Here is a 22,583-nt window from a genome sequence, read left to right on the forward strand (position 1 = left end):
TCCATGGCCCCTGGTCCCCCCCCCTCACATTTTAATGAAACTGCCCCTTACATCTCTAACCCTCAAAGTGGGACCAAGCACAGCCTTGCACATGGTAGTACTGTGCTCAGTCAATGCTGCCCCTCAGCCTGGCTACTCACCCCCAAAATGGGGATCATGATGTCAAAGATCTTGATTACAATCTACACAAAACATCCCTCAAGCATGGGTGCTAGAAAGATGCTGGGTACCTTGGAGAATCACCAGGAAGGGACCAGATCCAGCTTGGGCTCCAACTGCCTGTCAGGGATGGGAAGCCAGGGCACAGCCAGGGGAAGGCTGGTCCAGGCACCGTGACACTGGCAGGGCACACTGGATGCTATGCTACTGTAGGTCCCAGCAGGGTGAATTCCAATCAAATCTTGTATCTTTGTGCCACCTGCTCCTTAGGTGTGTGTCCAGTCCCACCAGTGGGGGCTTTTCCAGCTTCTTATTGAGAGTGATGCCCTGTCTTTCACCAAGACTCACGAAATGGGGACATCCTCAAATATGGGGGGCAGTCCAGGTGCTCAGTGCTTTCCCTCAGTGAAGATGCACAATGCCATAGGGCTGTAAAGAAGATTAAATGAGATAATGCATGACCCAGTGATTCTCAAATATTTCCCCTAAAGGTAGAAGCAATGGAAGGTATCCCGGCCAGGCAGTCCAGCCTGGAGCCTCGGGTTGCACGCTTGGGTTATATTCTATTCAACAAGCACTTGCAGTGGGCTAGGCTCTCTTCTTAACATTGGAAAACATCAATAAACAGAAGAGACCAAACCTGTGCTTGGTGGATCTATATTTTACTATTTGTCTTTGAAGCCTCACTTGTTATTGGAAGTGAGTGCAGACTTTTGCATCATGTTTTGTAGTAGGACTCATAATGCACCTGTAACACAGAGGGCTTATTTCAATACAGAAGTCATGGCTTCCTACTAATGGGTTGGTGGCTGCCCTGCTATTGACTTGAAGATACAGAAAACTGTGTCATTAGGTGCCTGTGCTTGGGCAAGTTCTGGTTGACACCAAGGACAAAGCTTAAACCAAGTTTCTGGGAGGAGGGAAGGAAAGCTTGGGGTCCCAGGACCCGTGGGAGTAGGGCAGAGGGTGAGAGAGATGATAGAGGGATCCAGGGGCCTTGCCAGCCTCTGCCAGGGTCCAGAAACAATCCAGAAGCCCCTCTGTCTGCACAGGGCATCAGAAAAAAAGTTCACTATTTCTTTTAAGGGGTTCACATAAAAAGCAGTCCCAGGCTGACAATGACAGTGCTCTCGTGGACCAGTGGTTTGGGGCGGTTGGGCGGCTGGCCCTTGGATCAGCATGCACTTGGACCACCATGGTCATCAGGCAGCCCAGGGGATGGTGTGTGGCTGGCAGCAGTGGGCACCCAGGAGCCCAAGGGGCGGGCAGGCTACAGCCAGGACCAGGGGAGTGACCTCCCTTGGCAGTGATGCCAAGAGGGTAGCGGTGGCCCTAAGGTTTGTCAGGGCCAGATGTAGGGTGGGAAGGAGGCCCAAAGGGACCCGCCCACCCCATGAGCAGCCTGGTTGCCCTGATGGGTGGTTTTGGAGGGCTTTGTGGCCTAAGGAAACTCACTGTCCTTCCCAGGAAAACCACTGGAGGGATTTATGAAAAACAGATGGTGGTTGGAATGAGGTGAGGGGATGGGGATGAACTGAGCTCTCCCTCCCCTCCCACCCCTGGCCAGGAGCAGACCCAGGAAAGACCAACTGGGGTGAACCCTCACCAGCCCAGCCTGGCTCCAGAGGAGACCCTCAGATTAGAACTCACATATTTGGTCAGCTAAAACAGGGTCCATGTGGACTTGACCAGAGGGTAACATGTACAGTGCTCACTGCATGCCAGGCACTACTCGGGATTCCCTGGTCCTCCCTGCAGTCCTATGGACTGTGGATGCATTGTCCCCATGTTCACAGGCACAGAGAGATTAAGTAACTGGCCCGAGATCACAGAGCTAGTAAGTGGGCAGAGCTGGGATTTGAACCCATGCTGTTGAGTTCAGGATCTTAAACCCCGCCTGGCACTGACTTTGCACTTTATACTCCAGAGAGAGAGGGCGCCGAGTATTTTTTTCAGCACCAACAACTGACTGGGTGATTGAGTATCCCATTCATTTGACCTTCAGGGATATAACTATTGTCATCCCCATTTTATAGATGACGAAGCTGAGGCTTAGAACATCATGGGACTTCCTCGAGGCCATACCGGTACTCCATGACAAATTATGGATCTGAATACAAGTCTGTCTCATTGCAAAGCTCAGCGCATAATAACCCCTCAATAAACCCCGAGCCCGTCCCCCTCTTCCCTGAGTCTGGGAGTCTGTGTTGGACTATGTCTGTCCCCGGCTGGCTGCCATATGCCTTACCCCGGGGTGCTGCACAGCGTCCCCACCTCAGCCAGACCACTTCCTGTTGGTCAGCCAGCCAGAAAAAGCCAGAATGAACGCAGCCCTGAGACGGGGGCTGAAGGGAGCCTCCGCCGCCCCTCGGCCCACCCGCCCCTACCAGGGACCTTCGGACAGGAGCCAGCAGCGCAGACAAGGGCCGCATGCATCAGCCCGGCGGCCCCGGGGCGGGCAGCCAGGTGCCCACAGCCGCAGGAGAGAAGGGCCCCTCTCTCTCCACTCAAAGGTGGATTGAGGAAGGCTGGCTCCGTGATTTTTCCAAGAAGCTTGTCCAGAGCCAGAGAATGGGAACATCTGTGCCCTGAGCTCTGTTCTGGATGCGGCTCAGGCCACAGTCTGGGGCTGGCGTCAGCGGAGACAGCGCTGCGTGGAGGAGGCTCTGGCTTGCTGGCGGCGGGTGGGGCCGGCCTGGCTGGCCAGCTGATGAGGGCGGCGCTGGCCTCCACCCCAGGAGACAGGGAGCCCGGGCCAGGCTGGGGAGCAGGGATGGGGTGGGAGCCTCGGCGGCAAGGGCCTTCTCCATGGGCTGTTGGTGCAAAAGGGCTGGGGAGGCTGCGGCATTCCAGCAGGTGGACCCGGGGCCACGGCTCCTCCTCCCCGGGGCCTCTAGACCCAAGGTGCCTCCCTTCCCCTTTGGCCTTTCGAGACAGACATTTATGGGCACCTCTTAGCTCTTCCCTCTGCCCGCTCAGCAAGGCTGCAAGGGAGTGTAGAGATTATCTCGAAAACATAATGTATTTACAGGGTTCAAAGTCAAGCTGCTATAAAGAGCTATCCAGAGCTTCCCGACTTCCAGTGAAGTTACATCCTGCTAAACCCATCGTAAATTGAAAATATCATACAATGAAAATGCATTTAATACAGCTAACCTACTGAACATCATAGCTTAGCCTTGCCTATCTCACACATGCTCAGAACACTTACGTGATTAGCCTACAGGCAGGCAAAGCCCGTTTTATAACAGTGTTGAATATCTCCTGCAATTTATTGCAGAGTGTCCTGAGAGGGAAAACCAGCATGCCTGCGTGATGGACACAGAATGGCTCTCAGTGTATCAGGCTGCTGGTCAGCCGTGTGGTTGTGTGGCTGGCTGGGAGCTGCAGCTCGCTGTTGCTGCCCGCCATCAGGAGAGAGGATTGTATCCATACTTATGAACAGTACTTCCACAGGGCACCTGGGTGGCTTGGTTGGTAAATTGGCTCAGGTCATGATCCCAGGGTCCGGGACCGAGCCCCATGTCAGGCTCCCTGCTCAGCGGCAAGCCTGCTTCTCCCTCTCCCTCTGCCTCCCACTCGTACTTGCTCTGTCTCTCTAGTGCTCTATATCTCTCAAATAATTAAATAAATAACATCTTTAAAAAAAAACATACTACACATCATCTGTATCTTCCTGTTTTTATCTAATGTATCCCGGAGATCTTGCCTCATCATTATTTTTTACAGTATCCTCATTTTTTCCAGCTGCATGCTAGTCCATCTTGCAGCTATTCTATCAACCAGCATCCTAAAGATCAGCACAGGGGTTTTTCCCAGTCTTTCCAACCTCATTTTCAAATGAGATCTTGGGTGGAAGCTTGATTCATGCCAGGCTGCTCTGGTTAGAGAAGTGGTAGGTGAGGGTAACACCCTCATAGCAACTTCCACCACCCCTGCCAGGCCTTAGGAGAACCTCGCCAGGACCTCAGCCCTCCAGGGAACACTGTAGGAACCACTGCTCCAGAATCCCAACCTGCTTATTTTCTAAATGGGAAACAGGCTCCCCGCAAGGACCAGACTGATCCATGGTCACAAGTTGCCCTATGGCAGACCTAGAAGAAGAAACCAGGTCTCTTGGGTACTAACCTCCACACTAGTCCTGTTTCATCCCCAGCAGTACCCAACCAGGGCTCTGGGGCCACATGACTGGAGTGAGAGGCAGATGTTTCTGTGGTCTGGCTGTGGACCCCAGGCCTACCTCTCTTCTACTCTGGGTTTCCATCGTCTTTCCTATTGCCCGGGGTCAGCCCCTCGCACCCCCAGCAGAAGGGTTCTCTAAGCATAAAGGAAAGATGAGCTACCCAAACAGGATGAGGGCATTGGGCTGCTGAGCCAGACCCATAAGTGGAAAGTCAGGAGTGAGCAGGAGCAAGGAAGTCTGGGAGGCCTCTGACTTCCGAGGCACCTGTAAGCAATTTGTGTTTTTGAAAATGATCACTCAAGAGTGTGACTACTGGTAAGTGACTGAGAAAAACATATTTGGTGAAAGGGAAATATGTTTACCACGAAGCAAAGGTGAAGGGGAGGGAGGGTTTGTCGAACCAGGAAGGATTTAACTAATAAATAGGATCATAGCAGGCCAGGAGGAAAATAGGCAGGGAGGGTGAGCAGAAGGGGAGGGAGGCCAGATCACATCTGCAAGGCTGAATCTCCAAGATGGGCACAGCCTAGGGACATGGGGCAGAGGAAGGGTTAGGAGGGGACCAGGGACCTCTGGCATCACCTACCCTCATCCTGGAGCCGAGGAAATGGACTCACCCAGCAGCAAGGTGACCTCCTCTGGGTCACGTGGCAGGTCTGTGGCAGAACCGGAGAGGATGTGGCCTAGGACTAGCCCCGAGGATGTTGTTGCCACACATGTCACAAGCAGGGTGTGGTAGTGAAAACAGAGGTGGCCTGGGAACCAGGAAGCCTGGGTCCAATCTTTGACTCTGCTGCGCAGTGGGTGACCCTGCCACCTCCCCAGTTGTATCTTCTCTAGGACCAGAAGGTTGGACTGAAGGGTGGTGGCTTCTAAACTTTCTTTTGAGCTCCAAAGTGAAGGGGCTGGACCTTGCCTTGGAGTTGTGACAAATGGCCCATGTGAATCCCCATCAGCCAGGGAGGGAGCGAGAGCCATGTTCACGAAGCATGAGCACTTGGACAGGGAGCACCTCACATGAGCCCGTTCCTCTCCAGTTCGCTTGGTAAACCCAGGGGATGGCCTGAGATGGAATTTCTCATCGTCCTGGGAAGCCAGATCCAAGGTTGCATTCTGTTTGATTTAGGAAAATGTAAAAATGTGAGATTCCTTGCACCCAGAATTGTGGAACGCAGGGTGTCACAAAAAAACAGTCAAATCTTGCTTAAGATTCACCCATCATGGGGCACCTCCCGTAAGCCCTCCCAGTCCGCCCAGCCTGCTCCCATGGGAAGAATGCATGCCTCGTCCCAGTACAGAGATGAGTGGCAGCCAGATGGGTCTGTCCCTGGCCCCTCCCCATGGCTCTCCCTCTGCCTCTAGTGACACGAAGGATGCTGTGCTCTGAGGCTTTGTGGCTGAGCGTTAGAGAGGAAGAGGCTTGTGGTTCTTTCCTGGCTACCAATTACTGTATAAGGCTTTTGGTCTTATTGCATATGTGCGTGCACACACACACACACATTGCATGCATGCAGGCACACACCTTTATTTAATTTATTTAGTTTTTTAGAGAGGGAGAGGTGGGAAGGGACAGAGGGAGAGAGAGGATCTCAAGCAGATTCCACACTGAGCAGAGAGCCCCACACAGGGCTCGATCTTACAACCCTGAGATCATGACTTGAGCTGAGCCGAAATCGAGAGGTGAATGACCAACTGACTGAGCTACCCAGGCACCCCGAGGCATATACCTTTGAGGAGAGGCTGCAGGTGCTGGCAGGGCCCTTTCAGAGCCAAGGGACAGGATGTTGGGTGTGGGTGGGTGGGGCAGGTGTGATTGGCAAAGCAGAGGGAGGGGCTCAGAGAGATGCTGGTGTCGGTGAGGACAGAAATGCCAGACATCTGCTTGGCAGCTTCTGAGCTCAAGGCAAATTTGGGGCAATCAGGATCCGTTGATTTTTGAATCAATGGCTCAGACACTTGGCTAATGGCACAGCCGTTCCAGAATTATTCTCCCCACTCATTGCCCTTGGCCTTGTCAAGAGATTTGTTTTATCCCAAGCCTTACAGCTGGGTTCGGTGCGGCCTCAAAGCTGTGAACGTGTTTTATCTCTTTATGCCGTGTGCCACTGTCCACGGAGACACAGGGTGGTATGGTCCTTATCCACAACCCCAAACCTCTGAAAGGCTCTGAAAACTGAAAAAGAATTTTTATTATTTTTTAAAAGATTTTATTTATTTACTCATGAAACACAGAGAAAGAGAGGAAGAGACACAGGCAGAGGGAGAAGCAGGCTCCCTGAGGGAAGTTCACTGTGGGACTTGATCCCAGGACCCTGGGATCACACCCTGAGCCAAAGGCAGACGCTCAACCACTGAGCCACCCAGGCACCCCTGAAAAAGAACTTTTAAAACATTTATTTGGTAACAAAATTTGACCTGAACAGACATGGGGCAAGGTATAGTCTTTATTTACTGCACTTAGTGTGATTGTTCAAGAGTTCAGCTAAAGAAATATTAATGTGTTTGATTACAAGATGCTTTCAGACCCCATCAGGGTGTTAACATAATATGGAGTACATGTTCCATATTACCCGTGTGAAGCTGAAAAACTCTGATTTCTGAAACACATCAAGGGTTTCAGAAAAGGGATTGTGGATTGTACTGCTAACCCCATTTTACAGATGAGAAACCTAAGGCTCAAGAAATTTAAGTGCCTTTCCGGAGAGCACATGGCTAGGAAATGGCAACACCAGATAAAAATATCAAGGCTGTGGTCCTCAACCCAGCACTCTAGCATTTTAGCAGGGCCCTGAGGGTGGGAGCTGGAGGCTGTGGGGACCCAGGACACCTGCAGAGCCCACTGCCTTCAGCCCATGGCCTCCTTTCATAGGAATCTGAAGAGACCTGTGTCTGGGTTTTCATCCCTACTGCTGAACACCAGAAAAAGCTGCCATGTGAGGTGATACAGCCCCACCTGGAGGAGGGCAGGCTCAAAAGTGAGCCGGGACCTGCCTTGAGCTAAAAGCAACACGGTGGTGACAAGATGCCATGTGAAGTAGTAACTGTTTGGAATTTCCCACCGCCCCAATTTTGCCTTCACATTTGGCTTTTCTCCTCTGGGAAGGGAGACACAAACCCAGCATCACCCCAGAGTGGAGTGTCATGGAGGAAGCACAGAATAAAAGACCATAATGCTTGATGTTAAGTTTCAGGGCTGTCCTCCAGGTGCTAGTCTGGAAAGGTCTAGGAGTGGTGCTTACTGGGTGAGGATTTTTCTGGCCCAGGAGACTGATTAGTAGCTTCCAATCCAGGGAGCAGGAGGGGGTTGGAAGTGAACAATGGAGTGGTGCCCAGATGCAGATGTGGGAGGCCTTCAGGCATCCCAGGGGAGGGGGAATGCAGGGAGGGACCGTAGTCCCCCCCCCCCCCACCCACACACTTTAAGGGCAGGATCTGAGGAGGATACCTGTAGCTGGGCCTCTTGGAAGTGGCAGCCCCGAGGATGCAGCCAGGACTGGTCAGGGAGGGGGCAGTGAGGTGAAGATGGCTGGAATCCTGGGGTCCGAGTGGCCTGAGGCAGCCCAGCAGATGTCTTATAATGCAGGAGAGATGGTGCAGGAAGGGATGCATATCATCCTTAAGATGCAAGGACATAGCCAGCTTCCCTGGTGCTGTGAGTGGGCCTGGAACACAACCAAGAGAGGGAGAACCACAGGCCTACTGGGTTTCCAAGTCATGCCAGGGAACACCGTGGCAAGAGTGGCAGGGACCAACCCTTTTGAGAGCATGGCATTGCTCAGGCCTCTTGCCCAAGAGAGTTACCTGCCTGGGGGAGCAGTTATGCCTCGCACAGGGACCTCCCCCAAGGGGTGGGGTGGGGGACATGGGTACCTCCCCCAGCCCTGCTCCCTCCTCAGGAAGAGCTGCCCTGTTCCAAAGGAACTATTTGCTGAGAGGCGCCAGCAGGGCTTAAGAGCCAGCAGCCAGCCTCTAGCCATGAGGGGCTTTGTCATTTTTGCTAATAATAAACCCTGGGGAAAAGCTGTGGCTGGAAAGAGAAACAGAGCAAACCCTGAGAATCTGCCTGGGCTCCCCAGTATTCCTTCAGCCCCCAGGTGCTAGGGGAGCCCTGGACCCACCTGGCCTTCCAGGGGGCTCTGGCAGGGGCTGGGGTGCAGGGCATATCTGGGAAGGAGGTGTTGGGGGGTCACCCTGGGTGGCTCCCAGGCTGTTCCCTACCGACCTCCCTGAACTCACCCTGTGACTTTCCGCTGAGGCTTAAAGACAACTCTGGATCCATTAAATAATGCCTGAGAGGGAGGGCTTGGGGAAGGGGGTTAACAGCTGTGTGAGCCTGGGCAAGGCGTGGCCCCTTCTGGGCTTTAAGTCTCCCAACCATAAAGTGAGAGGTTCGCCTGACTTTCCAGAGCAGCCCCTTGTCCATGCTTGTTAGGAGTCGGTGAATGGTGCCCCCATCAGAACACATGCTGGATTTGGCTAAGCCCTGCCTGCCCAGCTGCCATGCATGCCTGTTGGACCTGGAAGAAGTAAGCCTGGGACACAGTGGTGGGGGCAGGAAGCAGAGGGAAGATGTGCAAGGAGAGCAGAGAGGGACAGGTGAGGTGGGACACTCAGAGACACTTACTAGCTGGATGATCAGGGCAAGTTACTCAACAGAGCCTCAGTCTCCCCATCTGTGCAATGGGCTTAATACCTGCTTGGGGTCAATTCCATCAATAAAAGCATGTGAAGGGCTCAACATGGCATGCTCAGTACATGTCCCTCCCTCTCTCCCTCATTTCTCAAAGATGAATCAGAAGGCGCTGGCCCCACTCTGGTCATAGGTGTGCAGGCTCCATCGCTCCAGGTCGGGAGTTGCAAACCTGTGTGTGCTGGAGGTCACCCCAGATGCGTCTGGTTTTCCTTCAGTGTTTTCCAGAAGAGATGATGTAGAACTGGCATTATTTCTTCCTTAAGCATTTGGTAGCTGCTCAGTGTTTCAATGTCCCACGCAAATCCAGATTTCCAGCTTTCTTTGCAGCATGGGGAGATCAGAACAAACGGGGTGGGGGTGGGGGGCTGCATTCCCTTAGGACGGTGGCTGGCTGCAGCTGAGCAGCTACTCTGCGCCTTTACCTTCTGTTGCTTGTAATTCTTCAACTTGGTTTGTTCTTATATATTTTCCTTCTTTACATATATAATCTGACATAAAACAGGAATATGATCGTATCACATATGCTCGGTTTCCCCTCCGGCTGGCTCGGCTTCCTGCCTGCTCTCAGGAGCACCCGCCCCCCTCCACGTAGGTAACACCCACGCCCCCCACCTACTACACAGCCTTTGGCCTACTCCTCCAGCTCTGAAGTCATATTTTGACATAGGTGTCCGCATAAACACACACGTCTGTCGGGGGTACATGTGGATTCCCCCCTGTTTCATAAATATGAGGTTATATTACGGAGGTGTTTCTGCATCTAGCTTTCCAATGCCCCCCCACGGGTACAGCTTGACCCCCCCAAAATTGGCCTCCACCCCTCAGACTCCTTTACTAGTTTCATTCTCTCTGTGGCTCCTGTAGGCATCTCCACCAGCTACCCTACCTGCATGAGTGGGACTCACGGACCGGGGACCACGGGTTATGGTGAGGGGCTGGTGGATTCAGGTGATCACTGTACGCTACAGCAGGGGTCTGCAAACTTTTCTATAAACTAAAAAATGTGGGGCACCTGGGTGGTTCAGTGGTTGAACATCTGCCTTTGGCTCAGGTCATGATCCCGGGGTCCTAGGATCGAATCCCGCATCAGGCTCCCCACCGGGAGCTTGCTTCTCCCTCTGCCTATGTCTCTGTCCCTCTCTCTGTGTGTCTCTCATGAATAAATAAATATATAATCTTAAAAAAAAAAAACAACTTTAAAAATGTGATAAAGACTAGACTTTTCATTTCTGGGTATTCATCTCGGCTTCTTAAGAGCAATTGCCACAAATTACCATAACCTTGGTGGCTTAAAGCAACCAGAAGGTATTCTCTTGCCATTCTGGAGGCTGCATGTCTGAATCAAGGAGGCAGCAGGGCTGGGCTATCTGCAGGCTGTAGGGGTGGGGGTGCGTGGTCCTTCCTTGCCTCTTTCAGCTCCTGGCAGCCCTTGGCTTGTGGCTGCTTCGCCCCAATCTCTGCCTCTAGCTGTGCGTCCAGATTTCTCCTTCCTGCCCCTGTTGGACTTAGAGCTCACCTTCAATCGAGAGTGAATTCCATCTGGAGATCCTTCTTTCCAAATCAGGTCACTTTCTGAGGTTGAGAGTAGGTATGAGTTTGCGAGGGGGATGCTCTTCAACCCACAATGGTTCTCTTTCAAATCTTACTTTTTTTTTCTTTTCTTACAGTGTCTTTATCCAGTGTGTTCATCTACTAAGTCTCTTTGTTTACTGTCTCTTGCAGGTCGGTGTCTGTTCATTGGCATTCTTGTGATCCCAGGCCCCTGATCTTTACTCACAGTGAACAGGTGAATCATATCTTATCAACTCTTAACATTCTTTAAACATCGTCTTGGCAGGACGGCCTCTTCCTAGTGAGGATCCCTTGCTGCCTTGGGAGCATTCACCCAGAATAACTATCCACTCGCCAGGGCCAGGCCCTCTAGCCAATCAGCTGAGAGGCATAATTATGATAATTTCTTAGGCTGGGAGCTGCTGCACCTCAAGATCACATATCTTTGGACCTAAATCCACGAGAAGGGCAGACTCGACATTTTATTTTTTTATTTATTTTTTATTTTTTTTTATTTATGATAGTCACACACACACAGAGAGAGAGAGAGAGAGAGAGAGGCAGAGACACAGGCAGAGGGAGAAGCAGGCTCCATGCACCAGGAGCCCGACGTGGGATTCGATCCCAGGTCTCCAGGATCGTGCCCTGGGCCAAAGACAGGCACTAAACCGCTGCGCCACCCAGGGATCCCCAGACTCGACATTTTAATTTCTCCTGTGGAGACTTTAAAAAATTCAAAATTCAGGCACCTGGGTGGCTCAGTGGTTGAGCATCTGTCTTTGGCTCAGATCATGATCCCAGGGTCCTGGGATCGAGTCCTGCATCGAGCTCCCTGTGGTGAGCCTGCTTCTCCCTCTGCCTGTGTCTCTGCTTCTCTCTCTGTGTCTCTCCTGAATGAATAAATTAAAAAATCTTAAAAAATCCGAAACCCGGGGATCCCTGGGTGGCGCAGCGGTTTAGCGCCTGCCTTTGGCCCAGGGCGCGATCCTGGAGACCAGGGATCGAATCCCATGTCAGGCTCCCGGTGCATGGAGCCTGCTTCTCCCTCTGCCTGTGTCTCTGCTTCTCTTTCTCTCTCTCTCTGTGTGCGACTATCATAAATAAAATTTAAAAAAAAAATCCAAAACCCCTGTGGAGGCAGATATGCGGCTTTGTGCTTTCCTCTTGCTGGTGCATGATTTTCCTTTGTCAGCCCCTGCTCTGAGGCTGCAGACCATGCAGTCCTGGCTTTATGGAAGTGTCTTGGCTCCAACTCCTTCCCCTTTGCCATCCCAAAGCCTCATTTCCCTGACCCTACTGGACGTAAAGACTGGCTTCCAGAGTGCCGTGCTCTATTCTCCCTTCTACTTCCCCATACCAGCACCCAACCTCACCCAAGCAGCAGAAGTATTAACTCTGCCACATAAGATCCAGGAGATCCTGGAGCAAAGAATTTAATCCTGAAACTCCTCTCCCTCTTCTTTGCCTTGTTCACTCTTTCCCTTTAAGACTTATCTCCCTGTCGCCTCCTCCAGGAAGCCTTCCTGGAGTCTACCAACTCCATCTGCCCTTGCTCCCAGACTGACAGTTTTGAGCTTTTGCCCTACTATGAAGCGACACAGTGTGGGCAGGACACTGTAAGCTCCTGGGTCCTACCTGAACCCAGGTGGGTGGCAGGGGAGGCATAGCCAGAGCAGCGGATGGGTGTGATGCAGCAGCATCAGGTGTGGATGGGCCTGAGTCCCAGGGAAGAAGTTGGATTTTAGCTGTCCGTGATGATGGCTCGGTGATGTTTTGTAAGGAGGGGCTGCTCAATCAGATGCCGACTTTGGAACTGTCCCTCTGGCTGCTAGGAATAAAACAGAGTGGAGGCCAGCCAAGAAGCTGTGTGGCCAGTTTGGAGGCACCCAAATTCCACAGTCCAGGTGAGTGATGATGGCCCTGGAGCAAAGGCTGATCAGGGGCGGAGGGTGGGGACAGATTTATGAAATATTTAGGGAGCAAACATTCAACAAGTCTTGATGATGTGGAGAGCCCAGGAGCACCAGACATCTGATGCTCCCAAGGGCAGCCATGGCTTCACTCCTCTATCCTGTTGCCTTAACCACCTCGGAGCCCCTCCTGGGTGCTCCCGCCCACCCCATCCTCTGAGCACTGATACATTGGGAGCTTTGGGTAGGGAAGTCTGGAAGGGTTTCAGGGGGGCAGCAGGGGGTGGGGTTCCTGCCTTCTGCAGTTTCCCTAAGGAGCCTCCCAAATAAATGTATTCATCCTTCCCCTACCTGCTCTTGGACACTTGGCTTGTGTGCTTCAAGGATGGTTTGAATTTTTTCAAAAACTTAAAATTCTCGGCCAGGAGAGCCAATTCCAGTGAATGACCACACAGTAAAACGTGACAAGGGCCCCTTTCACAGGCCCCGACTGCGCAGAGCTGGCCAGGCGGCCAGAGGCAGCTCTTGATGAATCAGCTTATGTTAGAAGGTCAGTGACTCAAAGCCCCTGAGAGTCAGTCTGAACAGTGACCTGCTCATTTATGACGGTACGTTGAAGGAGAGTCTGTGTTGTACTGGATGACAAGATCCCCATGATTATTGATTGATCAATTGATTTTTTTTTTTAGTATTATAATCTTGTGCTTTGTTGTAATTTGGGCCCCCATAAAATCTTATTTTTACATTATTATAATTGTAATATGTGATTTTGTCTTTTTAAAGGTTTATAATCACTTTGCCATGTTACCACGGTAGGGTTCATAATTACCTTCTTATTTTATGTTTTTAAAATCACATTAGTGAGGATGCCTGGCTGGCTCAGTGGTTGAGTGTCTGCCTTTGGCTCAGGTCCTGATTCCAGGGGTCCTGGGATCGAGTCCCCCATCGGGCTCCCTGCAGGAAGCCTGCTTCTCCCTCTGCCTATGTCTCTGCCTCTTTCTCTCCTGTGTCTCTCATGAAAAAATAAATAAAACCTTTTAAAAAAATAAAATGAAATGAAATAACATTACTGACATGTAATTGACATGTAAAAAGCTGTAAATGTTGAATGTATACAACTCAAACTGGGAATAAATAAACACCATGAAACCATCACCACCAAGGCCATATACATTTATACTACCTCAAAATTTTCCTTCCACCCTTTTATTATTATTATTATTACTTTTAATGTTTTATTCATTTATTCCTGAGAGAGAGAGAGAGAGACAGGCAGAGGGAGAAGCAGCCTCTATGCAGGGAGCCTGATGTGGGACTCAAACCTGGATCTCCAGGATCAGGCTCTGGGCTGAAGACAGCACTAAACCGCTGAGCCACCCGGGCTGCCCTATAATTATTTCTATTGTGCCTGTGTGTGTGTGTATGGGTGTGGCAAGAATACTCTCCCCAACTCCATGACTACTGGTTTCAAGTTGTTCATTCAACCAAAATTTATGGTGTCCACACTATGCCAGGGACTGTTGGAAGCCCAGAAACCCAGCATTGAATGCAGAGGCCAGACCCTTGGTCTCACAGAGCTCCCTTCGAGTCAGAGAGTCAGACAACAAACCCATAAACTTGTTAAATACTTTAAAGAGAACTTTTAGCAGTGATGTGCAAGATGAAGAAGACAAAATAGGGTCATAGAATGGAGCATGATGGGCAGACGCTACTATTAGAACATCCTTCTATGCAAGTGACATGTCATTTGAGAACTGGAGGGCAAGAAAGAGGTGGCCCTGTCCCAGATAGAGCGAAGAGCTGTGCAAAGACTATCAAGAGATTGTGTGCATCAGAGTTGTAAGATCTAGGGGGTTAAGAGTGCCCGTGGAACAGCGAGCCCTTGAGATGGAAAGTTACAGGAAATGCGCAAGCTGACATGTGCTGGATGCCTCACCAGCGAAGGTAGTGAACGTTCGATCACCCTATGAGCCAGCAGCAACTCCTGTCTTTGCTATTCTCTCAACACAAGTGAAAGCATACTCTACAAGATGTGTGCAAGAATGTTCATAGCAGCTTTTTCATAATGATCAGAAGTTGGAAATCAACAGGAAAAACAGCAAAACCTGTGGTGACATAGTCAGACATAGCATGTGACTCAGCAGTACAAGGGAATGAAGCACACACACACACACACAACATGAATGCATCTCAAAAACTATGCTGAGTGAAAGAAGCCCGGCACAGAAGAGTATATACTGTAGGATTTTGGCATAGGCTAATCTACGGCGGGAAGAAAAATCAGAACAGTGGTCCCCTCTTGGGTGGGGTCATGGACTAAGAAAAGGCATGAGGAAACTTTCTGGGGTGATGAAATCGCTCTAAATTTTCAGATGTTTGCAACACACAGGTTTTCACATTTCCCAAAACTCACTGACTGGCACTCTCAAGGCGTGTGCATAGCACTACATAAAAATTTTAGCTTGAGGGGCACCTGGGTGGCTCAGTGGTTAAGCGTCTGCCTTTGGCTAGGTCATGATCCTAGGGTCCTGGGTTTGGGTCCTGCATTGGGCTCCCCTCAAGGAGCCTGCTTCTCCCTCTGCCTATGTTTCTGCCTCTCTCTCTGTGTCTCTCATGAATAAATAAAATCTTTAAAACAATTTAGCTCAAAGAATAAAAAATAACCATGAATAAATATCAAACCCTGGAATGCTGAAATATTTAGGAATGCTGAAGTGTTTAGGGCTGAAGTGGTGTATACTGATGTTTCAAGTAGATTTAAAAAAAGACACATGATGGAGGGATTATGTATGTTAATTGAAGAATCTAGGCAGTGGGCAGATGGGTATTCACTGTATCACTCTTTTGTATCACACTGTATCACACATTTTGAACAAAAATCTTATATATTTAGGTTGAATTGATGACAATGCTAGTCACAGGAGACGACGTGCCTCTAAACTGTTTCACAGTTTAGATTTCTGTACAAGAAATCAGTCTCATAGGAGTGTAGGGATGGACAGAGATTTTTAAAAAGTTTTGCCAAGCTCAGGATATTTATTTTTTTAACCTTTACCCAAGGCAAGCTAAATGATGAGGCTTTAAAACATTCATCTCCAGTACTTCTTCAGTAGCCAGTTTCGAAAACTACCCTGAAAAATTATACTTAAATTTAAATAATCTTTCAGTGGAAAATGGATTCTGGAACCATGAATTTATTATGCATGGATTTTTTTGATGGAAAATAAAATCCAGTCAAATTCAAAATTCCATTCCATTCCAATTTATTCAAAATTCAAAGAGTTTCATCATTCTGTAAACTGACAACTTTTTACAAATATGCAGCATAAAGTTACACATATGCTACCTTGTTGATAAGTGTTTTAAATTATGTAAGGCATTTTCTTAAGATTTTATTTTCAAGTCATTTCTATATCCAAGGTGAAGCGCACACGTAGAACCCTGAGATCAAGCGTTGCGTACTCCACTGACAGAGCCAGCCAGGCACCCCAAATTATGGACCACATTACAACAATCTGTAGAAATTCTATTTTTTTTCCCAAATTTCTAATTCTTTGTTTTTGTCCTTTGATCTTATCTGATATTGGAAAGCATGGTGATACGGAAACAACCTTAGTGTCCATTGATAGATGAATGGACAAAGAAATGTATACATACACATATACATACAGACACGCACAGGGATACCATTCAGCCCCCCAAAAGAAGGAGACCCTGCCATTTGCAACCACATGGATGAACTTAGCAGACATAATGCTAAATGAAATAAGCCAGACACAGAAATTTAAAGAAAACCCTGCATGATCTCGCTTATATGTGAAATTAAAAAAAATTAAATTCATAGAAGCAGAAAGTAGAACAAAGAGTGGTTACCAGGGGCAGGCTATGGGAGTAGTCAGGAGATGTTGGTCAAAGGGTTCAACATTGTAGTTACATAGGATGAGTAAGTCCAGAGGTTAATGTTTAGAATGGTGACCATAGTTAAGACTGAATTGCATCCTGGAAATTTGTTAAGAGAGAAGATTACAGATATTCTCATCACACACGCTAACTGGGAGGGGATGATATGATAAATAACTTGATCCTAGTAATCACGTCACTGTGTATCTATATAGCAAACAATCATATTTACCCCTTAAATATATACCATTTTTATTTTTTATTTTTTATTTTATTTTATTTTTTTTCATTTTTATTTTTTAAAAAGGCAGCCAGTACTAAGGCTGGAAACATGAGTCAGTGCCCAGTTACAGGGGATCTTAACTGTCACGTAGAGAAGCTTGGATTTTTCGCCTTTTTTGAAAATGTTTGAGATTTTTGAGAAGGGTGATGACATGATTTAAAAAATGAAGTTTCTGGAAGATTCATCTGACATATGTGCATAGAATGGCTAATTTAGTAAGAATGATATAACACGAAAAAAATTTTAATAAAAAGCATGGCACAGTCCTTTCCTGGCGGGGAAGTATTCAGGTCATCAAAAATAACTGAGGATATTGGATAAATACACAAATCTGGTTGTCCAATCGACATATTTAAAAAGTTTGCTGCAGAAATTCCAAGAGTTTATTCCGTAGAATGAATTTTTCCACAGGACCTTCCCTTTAATAACCATTTTACTTTGTATGGGACAATAGTTGTTTACAGCCAGCTCCCGTACTAACACACATGATAAAGACAATCATTTTCAGCTTAACATCTTAGCTTTCTGTAACTCACACTTTTTCTTTCCTCACTAAGCCTGTTAATTTCGCTATTTTCTTCTTTTTCTTTCTTTCTTTTTTTTTTTTTGGCAAGACATTCTCGATGAAGGGAAGCAGTGCATTGATTCACATTCTGGCCCAATCTCCTTAATCTGGGTAATTACTTTTCCTATCACAGCTGTGCCACCGAACACGCTCCTGCACAAAACTAAACTCCAAGCCACATTTGCTGACTCTGATCATTCTCTTGGGTCTTTCAACAATGTCAAGTTACTATAAAAGTTTCCAAATGCCTACTCTCACTCTCTGTACTAACCTCCCTGTGGACCAGTAACAGTCTGCCACCAACACAAACCCACCAACTCCACTTTGACCAACACTGTACGGGGCCCTCTCTGAGAAATGATGGGTGACCCAGGATAGGGTGTAAAGTAGAGAAAGCTGCAAGGTCCCTCAACCCGGGGATGCTCTGATTCTGTAGTCCAGGAAGGAGACAATCTGGACAAAATAAATGCTCCGACAGGCTACCAAATGTTTCTGAACACATTTCTCTAGATGCTAAGGGAGGTCATTGCTTCAGATAGCCAAACCCAGAGGGAATCTTAAATCCATGCTCCCTGATTTCCTCTGTTTGGTTCAGCAATAATGGGAAACCCTGCTCCTTTGGGAGTTATGAGAAGGCCCCTTGGAAGCTCCTAATCTTTTGTTCTCAAAATCTCTTTGAGAATATGACTTTGGACCCTCATTCCAGAAATATACATGTACATATGCCCAAAATATTGCATGGAGTTGCAGGGCCTTTAAAGACAACCTATAGTCCATCCCAGGACCTTCAAAGGAACCTAGGAAGCTTGCCTTGGAGGAATAAGTCAGCTGGTCCCTGGACTACTTTCTTCTCAGGTGGGAGTAAAGCCAGTCTTGGGTTTATGCTCAGGGCTCCCCCTTGTGGTGCTCTCCAAGTGCCAAAGGTCTTCAAGTGAGCAAGGAGAGTCCTCGGAGGCATGGCAAGGAGTCTAGATCCTACCAGCGATGTCTCACATTTATCACCGTGGTCCTGCCTTCCTTATGTGACTCAGGGATTTTTGAGAACCCCATTATATGACCCTACAGAAGGTAACTATTGAAATCTTTGAGGAAGGTGGATTGCTGTCTTATTTTTTATTATTTGGATTAAAACACTTTCCACAGAGTTGACTGTTGTCTGTCATGCAGATCCTGAGGAAATGAGGAGCTCTCTTCTGAACTAGGGCTCCCCCCTCCCCGGGGCCACTTGCCACAATAGGTAGGAGAAGCAAAGGGCAGGGAGAACAGAGCAGTGTTGGGGGAGGTGGGGAAAGAGAGAAAGAGAGAGAGCTATCAAGATGCAGAATCTGGCAGGGACAGGCCATTTGCAGCCTGGGTACTACATTAAGTATTTGGGACTTGGTGGGAAGCCATGGTTGAATTGTCATCAGGACAGCAACATTCACTTAACGGAGTAGCCTCTGGGATTGTCCTTCAGTATAAGAAAATGGTAGATACCCAATGAGGGCTGTTCCAAGAAGTGAGAGAGGGACCCTGAACTCAAACACTAAAACCACTTCTACTGCAACCAGGTCTTGAATCTATCTGTTGTGAGTGGGTACACCCTGAGAAACAAGAGTTACACACTTCAACTTTACAATGACATCTCTTAAGGGAGATGACAGTGTTCTGAAACAGATTTAGCCTCTGTGTGAGTGTGTGTGTGTGTGTGTGTGTGTGTGTGTTTCTGTTCTAGCAAAAGAGGAAGTTACATTGGCCACCCTTGGAAGATCACCTAGGAAGCAATGTGTAGAGGGGGCATGTAGGGTTCCCTGAAAACACTCAGGTTACTCAGGGGGTATGACAGTGGTTCAAGAGCCCTACTCTCCTGGAAAGGTGGTGTTTCAAAAGTCAGAAAGGAAAGATTGCTGAGCTTGGTGTGGGAGTCCCCAGGGAAGGGAAGAGTCAATTCCCAGAGCTCACAGGCAGCCCACCTCGAGTAGGGCTGCTTGTATTTACTCTGCCCAAATGGATGTCATGAACCCTGGCTGATGGGTCACAACCTTCAGTATTTGAGGATATGGGCTGAGTCCTGCCCCCATCATTTTTTTGGCAAGATTAAATGACTTGCTCAAAAGGACACAGTCACTTAATGGCAGAGTTGAGACCCGATCTTGGGCCTCCAGGATCCAGCCCTACTGCTCCTCTGAGAGCTCCAGAAAAGACTCCCTTCTCTCCTAGGGAGCTGATGTCCTTACCTATGTGGGGAAGAGGCACCTGAACAAATCATGACCGATAAAGCAATCACATCCCAACCATACACACAAAGACACAAGGGACAAAGCGGATGCTCAGGGATCCCGCAAGCACCGAGCCTCCAGCTCAACCCAGGGCAGCATGATGCAAGATGAGGGTGCCCCCAAGTGATAAGGACATCTGTAGCCTCCTTCTATGCACTGAGATCTCACTGGGTAATAATATAGGTTAGGCATCTGCAGGGTAGGGAACTCACACCTCAGAGAAGGCCCGCATATCTGACTGGCTACAAGCCTGTGGACATGCGCTCCCACAGTGAAATGCCATCTTTACCACCTCACCTTGTAGCCCAAGGTTTCATCACTTCGCCTGGCCACCAAGGACCCCCGAATATCACATGCCCTTAGGATATCCCCCACAGGCATGACAGAGCCAGCCTGGCCTCCAGGACAAAGTGTGGTGTCAAAGACTCCTGCCAGGCCATTACTCAAACAAACCACCAATCTGAGGGCCGGAATAACAGCAATTATTTAAGTATTCTTGGAAACCCTGAAATTTTCTTTCTTTAGTCTGTACTAATTTTTTCCTCTGGCTTCAGAACAGACTTGCAATTGTCAGCATTAACGGCTCAACCTCCCTCCTCTACCCTCCCTTCCCCCAAAACACCACACACACACACACACACACACACACGGATGAGAAACCCATGCAGGCAGGGTCTCCTGTGGGTTTATAGACAGAGTATGATTCCAGGCAATTTGAACCCTTCCTCTGTGACACCTCGTCAGGGTAATAGAACCTAGTTTCCTTGAAAGACCTAGCAGGTGGATGAGCCCTGGTTGGTGAAGGGGATGATAGTGTTGAGGATGTGGCTGGTAAAAAGGCTCCTCTTCAAACATCACAAACCCCTGGAGAAGAGGCCCAGCAAATTAAGCTACATACAGTTCCTTTGCCCACAAAGGATCCAAACAGGGAGCCCCATGATCTCTGCAACCAAGAGGCGGCGCCTTTGTGTCTGTTACCCACCTCGCTGACCTGTCTCTCCCAGTAGTGGCCCCTGGTGACCAGCAGCTACCACCTAGAACCAGCTCCAGAAGCAGTACCCCGTGTCTCCCTCCATCACTAACCAAACAAGTGAGGGCTCTGTTGGTGGCTGTCATCCCGTCATCACCCGGATTTTACCTGGGGTCTCCAGTGACATCACTTCCTCAACCCTCAACTCACCCATTTTCCAGTAATTGTGCCCAGAGCACCAGAGCTAATTGAAACAAGACGTGGACTTACATGTTAAAGTAGCCTTCAGTTGGGAGGCTAGGGCTGCTTCTGGAAAATGTTAACGCTTTCCTGTTGGACGCCAAGCCCTCTTGGAACTAAGCTTCAAACGAAACCTCATCTGTAAAATGAGGGGGTTGGATGAGCCCAGAGAGCCATTCTGACTCTGAGAGTTTGTGCTACTATGAAAAGAAAACCCAACAGAGCCCTGGGTGGGGGAGCCAAGGGAGACTTCTGGTTGGCGTGGTATTGTCACAAATAAAGTGGTTGTGAATCAGTTTTTATTTTCAGCCTTGCAGCTGATAGATTCATTTCTTTTTTATGGGCCACATTCTGCATAATTCCAAGAAAATCACTCCATCACAGGCTCCACTGACATCACCAACCACCAGATAGGAGGCCCCTGGTGTACAAACCTTGGGCTGAGTGGCTGAGTTCGAAGGCTTGGCTCCAGGTGAAAAGAGGCTGTCCTGGTTGCCCCAGGGAGTTGCCATGGAGACCACGTTTCTCCCTCTCCAACCACCATCAGGAGGTCTGAGCTTCAGAGGGTTTCCCATCTACCTATCCCCAGATGTGAATTTAATGAGTCCAATCTCGGGTCAGGCAAATCCATCATCCTTGAAGAGATCTAGAAGACAGACAAAAGCTCTGTTTTCTGGACAGCTGGGCCAATTGAATTTGGTCATCTAATTTTGGCTTGGAGGTTTACTGCTTATTTGTTTAATTATTTAATGATTTTTTTAAATGGAATTCCTCCATTTGGGTACAGGCTTCCCAAGACCTCCTAGCTCTTTATTCGGAAAAGAAAAAGATCTTTTTATCTTTTTTTCTTTTTTTTTTTTTTTAAGATGAAGAGGAGAGAGGTTTATAGTCATTTCAGCTGGAAGGCCAAAACCGCCGAATAGAGAAATGTGTTTAGAGGACACCAGCCAGGAATGAGATGAACCACGGCTAAGACCAGAGGACTGTTTCTAAATTGACAAAGCAAGGAGCTTTCTTTTTCCTCTAGTGCAAAATTCTCTAGAATCCTGGAATCTTTACATTGAAAGGGACCTCAGAAGTCACCTAGTGCAACCACCCAGCCTATGACAATCTCCTGTCCTTCATCCTTGGCAATTGTCACCCATTCTCTACTTCACTGGGTGGTCAAATCTATGTTCTTATACGTCGGATCAGAAAAATCTTCTGGAGTTCTTAAGTGGAACTGAAATTGGCCTCCCTGTTACTTTACATTTGCCAGGGGCAGGTCTGTTCTCAGGAGGCCCTTGGAGGGATAAAAACTACCCTAGTTCAAGTTGGCTTGGACAACACACTTTGTAACAACCCTTCAGATATTCTCAGTAGTTGCCATGTCTCCATCTTCTCTGGCTTATTCCTCTGGTTCTGTTAATCACTCCTCACTTCATGGTCATTTCCAGACCCTTCACCATCCTGGCCACTTGCCTCTGGACATTTTCCAAGTCATCAGGATCCCTTTTATACTGTGCCTGGGGCCTGGACATGATGCTTCCTGATTTTGGGTTGATGAGCTGATGGATGGAGGGACAAGCCCAAACTTGAAGTTAAAAAGCCACATGCAGATGTCACACCAGAAATTGGCCATCGGACACATCCTGTCCTGTCATCAGGATAATCCTTGATCAGCTGGCAACATGATGGCATTAGAACCACATGCTACATATCTTTGAATGTGTTCCTAGAGGATCAAAGTATAGTTGGAAGTGATTTACTTTTTCAGTCAATGAAGGCTTCATGTTTATCTGCTAAGATCTTATTACTGGTCATAGAAGTTAGGCTTTGGAGCTGTGATGATACATGGCACAGTCTCTACCCTCAAGGAGATTAAATTAAAT

At 48.5% G+C, this 22,583-nt stretch overlaps 1 long non-coding RNA gene across 1 annotated transcript in view; it reads right to left on the minus strand.

The window, feature by feature from the left end:
• Nucleotides 1-22,583, minus strand: part of LOC144297644 (uncharacterized) — a 124,702-nt gene continuing 102,119 nt past the window's right edge. The window contains exons 3-7 of the long non-coding RNA XR_013364599.1: nt 21,147-21,358; nt 20,743-20,851; nt 7,788-8,004; nt 6,387-6,515; nt 1-5,455 (exon numbers count right to left, since the gene is read on the minus strand). This is a non-coding gene — a long non-coding RNA (uncharacterized LOC144297644). The remainder of the gene's footprint in view (nt 5,456-6,386; nt 6,516-7,787; nt 8,005-20,742; nt 20,852-21,146; nt 21,359-22,583) is intronic.

This window comes from Canis aureus, chromosome 2 (assembly GCF_053574225.1).
Source record: "Canis aureus isolate CA01 chromosome 2, VMU_Caureus_v.1.0, whole genome shotgun sequence".
NCBI classification, from domain to species: domain Eukaryota; kingdom Metazoa; phylum Chordata; class Mammalia; order Carnivora; family Canidae; genus Canis; species Canis aureus.